Here is a 6,515-nt window from a genome sequence, read left to right on the forward strand (position 1 = left end):
AGTACCTAGGGTGACTCAAAAATAGGCCTGGGGGAGAAGAAATTGGCCATGGCTGTGATTCTGAGCTTGCTGAACCATCACCTGTTCAGTCCATGCTCTGAAGAAGAGTCTGTTAATTACACTCTCCTTGGCCAGCCAGAGCACAGGAGGCTGTGTCTGTGTATTCTCAGGGAAGTTCAAATATAGCTCAGGCTCTGCTTCTGCTGAGTATGCAGCATCTGCATGTCTGGCAGCCCCAGTGAAGAATGGGGAAGCTTTCCCCAGCAGGTTAGAGTCTGAAGAAGGTGCTAGAAAACAGGGATGTTGGCAAGAACTTCCCTCCTGCCTCCTGCAAGGTGGGTATTAGACCTCCTACTTAGCAGATGACAAAACTTGCCTGAGGTCCAAACTGAGGCTCAGAGGGTGAAGTGACCATGTGTCAGTCTGGTTATTGGATTGCATGCAACAGAAAAGGAATCTGTCGAGCTGGAGAAGAAAAAAATAGTTTGGGGGTTGAGTATGGGATGGCTCACAGAATTTCAGGCAAATCTAGAGAAGCAACTTGAACACAAAAGGAACCAGAGTTCTGGAAGGTCTAGATAGCAGAAACCAGCACTGGGATGACATAGCTTGAGTCACGAGCCCACTCCGCAGTTAAGGAGGGCAGGGTGCCCTGACCAACCTTCTTTCTAGATGGTGTTGGAAAAAGTGGTTTTCCGGAAACAACCAGAGGGTTCAAGTACTAGAAGATAGACAAGAGGATGTTGGGTGCCAAACCAGGAAAAAAAAAAAATCACTGCAGGTAATATAGAAGAATGGTTCAAGAGGGATCACATTTGGGAGCTGGCGGACCTTAGCTCAAATCTTAGCTCTGACCTTTGGTTAAACCAATTCAACTCTTAACCCTCATCTCTGTGTGTGATGAGAATGAGATGTATATAATTTACTGGAATACAAACTCTTGTGGGTAAGGACTTTTGTCGACCACCCTCTTCAAAATGCTCTATCCCCAGCACCTCCCTGAGTGCCTGGCTTGTAGCTGATGCTAAAAACATATTTATTGAATGAATGAGCGAATGAGCTCTACCTTTGTCCCAGAATACCTCTTATGTAGGGAGCTACTTTGTTGAAACTATAACATGATAGGTGCTTGGAGTGGAAAGTGAGCACCTCCTCCTGCCTCACCGCCTCCCTCCAGGGAGGGAGGAGAAGGAAGAGAAATCCAGGCAGCCACTGAGGTAGATGAAAGGACCTCCACTTTGCAGACTCTTCCCCTGACACACTCCCCACCAGCACGCTGACCTGCTTACTCACATCAGTCACTCTACCCCCTTCCTCGCAAGTGAGGCTCTTTGGCTGAAAACCACCATCCCACGTTGAGTGCAGGATGGATTCATTCTAGCGATCTCCAGGACGTCCTGGTATAACGTTGGCGTGGTAAACTCTGCTGATAGGTTTGATGGGTTGGGAAGTCTGCAGTCACCACGCCCCTGCATTTCACAGTGAACCACAACACAGAGTGGCAAACGGAATAAATCACAGCCCTGGAGAATGTGTGCACTGTCAAAAAACAAAACAAGACAAAACACACACACAGCAGGACATCACTGGTGAAATGAATGCATTTCGACTTTCTCAGTCTTGTTTTCATTCACCAGTCTCGACAAGACGAAATTCTGAGTAGTTGTGTTCCCCAGGGCCACTGTAGAAATACAAAGCATGAAAGAAAGAGACAAGCTTTGAAGAAATACGGATTTGAGTATACTTGGTCCCTCCCAATAATCAGCACCTCTGCCTTATTCATTGTCACCTGCAGGAGCTTGGCCATCAGGATGCCCGCAATTACCGTCATGGCCGCCGCCACCACCATCCCCACCAAGCCACCAATCCCCATAACACCACTATTTACCATTACTCTTTTTATTTTAACATTTATTTATTAATTTGAGAGAGAGAGAGAAAGAATGACAGCAAGCAGAGGGAGGGGCAGAGAGAGAGAGAGAGAAGCTGGGCTTGATCTCATGACCCTGAGATCATGATCTGAGACGAAACCAAAAGTCAGATGCCCAACCGACTAAGCAACCAGGTGCCACTGCTATTACTGTGATACCAACATCATTACTGCCACCACCACCATGCCACCAACTGCCATCCGCACCATCACCCCCATCCCAACCAAGCTCAGTGCTGCCAGCAGTGGCAGTAGCCCACCCCCAGCTGCAGTACCACTTCTAGTATTTCCATCTCCATCATCATCACTGTAAAAATGATCAGCATGCTTATCACTACATAGTAGATGATACTGGGACCCCGCCCAGATGCCCTTTTCCAGCCAGGTACACTCATCTCTCAGCTGCTGTGAGAGTTGGTTGCTCACAGGTCATGGCTACTCCCTTCTAAGAATACCCCCCAGCCAGTGGAACTGCTTGGCCAGGAAATGCCTGGGGAGTTGCGCCCCTGAAGGTAGCCTGCACCCCATGACTTGACTCACTGGATCACTGGATGTGTAAGTCCCCGCCCCCTTGCTGCAGGCTGGGATAACCCACTGCCAGTGTTCATGCTCCTTGAGCTCTCTTTGAAATGAGACAGAGGCAAGACTTTAGCGGAAACCACTTTTTAAAAAATTTGGCCAATCTTTCTTCCTGTCCTATTCTGCTTTCCTTAGCCCCTCAAAGGCTTCACCTAGGTGTTCGCTCTAAATCACTTGAACAAGAATCCCGCGTCAGACCTTGCTTCCAGAGAACCCAGACTAAGACACACTACCTCCACTTGAACCATTATTCTAGGAGACATCTTTTGGCATGCTTTCCCTGTCCATACCCCCTTCTTGGAAAAATTCCACCAGGCATAGACTGGACAGCTCTAGCTCATGAAGGTCAGTTGCACTCATTCTTCCCATCTCTGTGTCAAACAACATCGCATTGATAGCTTGGAATCAGACATGGCAGGAGGATTCACGCAATGGAAATTGGCCAAAACATTTTTTGTTATTGTTTATTTTGGAATGCTAGTTGTGAAATATTTACTGGCATGGCACTGGGCATAGGTTGATCAAACAATTCCAAAACGTTGTTGGAAATGTCAGCTCTGAGGTGTAATGTAAGGGGCGGAGGTAGACTCCTACCCCTGGGGGACTTATCCATAGGCTTCTAGTGGCATCTGAATTATGTGGTGAGAAAAAATGGCTTAGGTCTGCAGGCATCTCATGGCATGTGGAAATCAATAAGTTGGGGTCAGTTGGCAAAGAGAATTGAATAATGCTAATAAGCATAGTTGCCATTTATTGAATGCTAAGCTAAGTATGTGTTGTGCTAAGCCCTTTGCATGTATTATCTTGCATAAGTCTTATGATACCCCTTGTAGGAATGCTATCACCCCATTTTATCAGATTGAACAAGCTCAGGGAGGTAAAGTCCTTGCCTAAGGCCACATAGCTTTTTGGTGCAAGAACTTACCCCCCAGTCTTTCTGACTCCAGAGTCTGTAGCCACAGCCACTCCTGAAACAGATCTGGAGGCCCAGATTGGCAAAAACCACAGGCACAATGATACTAGGAGTGAACAGAAACCAGAGTAAGGCAAATGTGCTTGTCAGGACACTTTGGTTTCAAGTTGCAGAAACTAAACTTGAATCAGTTTCAATAAAGCAGGATTCTTCCTTAGCTCAAATCTATCCTTAGGAGGAACAAAGCTAGGGCTGGTTTTAGGGCAGACAGGAAGACGAGTCTGGAATACCAAACCAAGCAATCAATTCATTCTCTCTCTCTCTCTCTCTCTCTCCACCCCCCGGCCCCTTTCTTTTCCTTTTCCCCTTCTCCCCTTTGTTTCTCTTTGCAGCTGGATGCATCACAGGGAAAGGCTGTCCCAGCTACCCTGCGCTATTGGTTCCATCTGACTTCAGAGAGTAGCTATCCAAAGCATTCAAAGGGTAATGGGGTCCTGAACCAAGAATTCATGCCAGGTGACTCTGATCAGTGAGGAGACAGAGGGATTATGAAGAAGATGAAAAAAATCTCATGGATAGTGGATAGTCTCCATAGCTCATCATCTTTCCCCATGATTGGAATTCCTGGACTTGACCACAAGCCTTGCCCACCAGCAGGTTGTGTGAAATGGAAGAGAGATAGTGCAGTCTAAGAATGAGAAAACATGAGGCTCACAGGAGATCGCGACTCAAACAGCAGCTTTCCCATCCCCACTCTGTAAATTACCTGGGAGACATTTGATGGTTAACTGGCAGTGCGGCTTTGGGCAAGTTGCTTCACTTCTCTTAATCTGAAAATTCAAATGCCCATCTATGATGTGGAGATGACCATCATGCTTAGCTAGCAGCATTGTGAGGATGAAATGAATAAGGTGAAGCCCCTGGACCAGAGATGGTGCTTAGTCAGCGTGAGTTCCCACATCCACTTGCTTTCCAGCAGAATCAGCTCTCCTCTCTTAGGTTATTTCCAACTGGGCTAGTGGGGTGGCCTCCACTCTTACCCAGGGATACAGGGGAAAGGGAAATATATTATATTATAAATATCTGGATGAGGCCCTAATTCTCTGTTCTGCTAGCAGTTACATAAATCCTAAAGTCATTTCTATCTTTCCCTGCCACCCTGGCTAGCCTCCAGACCAATTAAACATTGATGATGTAGCTATACTTATCTCCAGTTCCTTCTTCCCACCAAGGCTTGGACATCAATTCTCTCTTTCTAATAAAAAATTGAACCCTCACATTTTTGGAGTTCTTCGGCTTATGAAGTACTTTCAGATTCACTGGTTTCACATACTTATTATAGCAGGTAAAGCAATATGGAAAAGTACAAAGAAAAAAGTGAGAAAGTCAGATGATGAAGGTTAACATCACGAATGGTAAGTCATGTTGATATTATGTGCCCCTGTTGTGATGTAGTAAGAAGAGTACATCGCTCTCCCCCCAAACCTACAACCTCAGTCTAAGAATGAGAAAACATGAGGCTCACCAAAATGGAGGATATTCTGCAAAATATTTGACCACTCCTCTTCGGAAGTGTCAAGACTATGAGAGACAAGGAAAGATGGAGAAACTGTCACAGGCCAGAGGAGCCTGAGGAAACATGACATCTGAATGCAATATGGTATCCGATTTGGAAACTAGAACAGAAAAGGGACATCAGTGGAAAAATTGGACAATCCTAATGAAGTCTGTAGTGAGTTAATCACATCTTACCTCTCACCAAGTTAATTTCATTTTGATAAATGCACTATGCTTATGTAAGGATGTTAATGTTAGAGCAAGTTGAGTGAAGAATAAATGAGTTGGGACTTTCTGCACTGTCTTTGCAACTCTTTTGCAAATCTACAGTCATTTCAAATTTAAAAGTCTAAAAACAAAAACAACTAAAAAGCCTGAAATTTGCATAATTCAAATGAACTGAAAGTCATGCAAGCATCTTTCAAGGCATGTACACAGATAATCAGGAATAATTTTATCAGAATCGTTTCATATTACAATACTCTTCCTCAATTTTGCAAGACATTTCAAATATCTTTCATCATTTGCATCATTTATTTGACTGGGATTTAACAGAATTTTTGTAAATGAAAGACTGAACTTTAGATAGCTCTTTCTCCACCAAAAGCAGTATTAGCTCATCAAAGATCCCTCCAGAAAATATCAGGAGGTTGCAGTCATCATTGTTTTTAGATAAATGTTTTAATTTCAGTTGGTGACTACCTGCAGTGAAACATTAGCACTGTTAACGCTTTTCCCCATCTCTTCTCCCTAAACTTCCCATTTTGTATAGCTTTGTTATTATATTTACATTGTTGGGTGAAATAGTTAAAGAATGCTTTTAGCCATGGGTTACAGTAAACCAAACAGTAGCTTAAAAAAACAAGTATTGAAGAGTTAGACGGTTGTTGTTGCTGCTGGTTCAGGGCCTCAAGGATGTCAGGATTGCAGTCTCTATAAGTCTCTTGGGGTTTTCCTCATGATTACAAAAGAGCTGCTACAGCTCCAGCCACCATGTCCTTATTCCACTAAAAGAAGGAGAAAATGATTCTATCAAGAAAACTTTCCACAAATCCCTAGCCTGTATCTCATTGGCCACAAGTGCATTATATGCCAACCCTGGCTGCAGAAGAGGCTAGGAAATGTGGGATTTTTTTTTTTTTTTTTTACTAAACACATTTGACAGACCTAATAAAGTTGATATTTCTTAGCAAGGAAGGAAGAGCTGCTAATTCTCACAGTTATTTTTTCTTGTTCTATATTTAAGCAGATTTAATATTTACAGGTAATCTTATATACCAAATCTTCTTTATACCTAAATTCTTTATTTTTATCCACTTCTTGGTTGGCAGGATTTCATTGTCAGGGATGAGCTGAGGCTTAGGAAGCAGCCACAAAAACCTACCTTGCACCCCCTCTCATTTCTCCACTGCCCTAGAATCAGACTCTAAATGGAAAGAGAGAGTCACAGGAGCCCAAACCCAGCTCCCTTACCCAGGCAGAAGCTATCCCTTTAAAAGAGAGAGGAGAGGGATGCCTGGGTGGCTCAGTGGGTTA

Source organism: Mustela lutreola, chromosome 9 (genome assembly GCF_030435805.1).
Source record: "Mustela lutreola isolate mMusLut2 chromosome 9, mMusLut2.pri, whole genome shotgun sequence".
Classification (NCBI taxonomy): Eukaryota; Metazoa; Chordata; class Mammalia; order Carnivora; family Mustelidae; genus Mustela; species Mustela lutreola.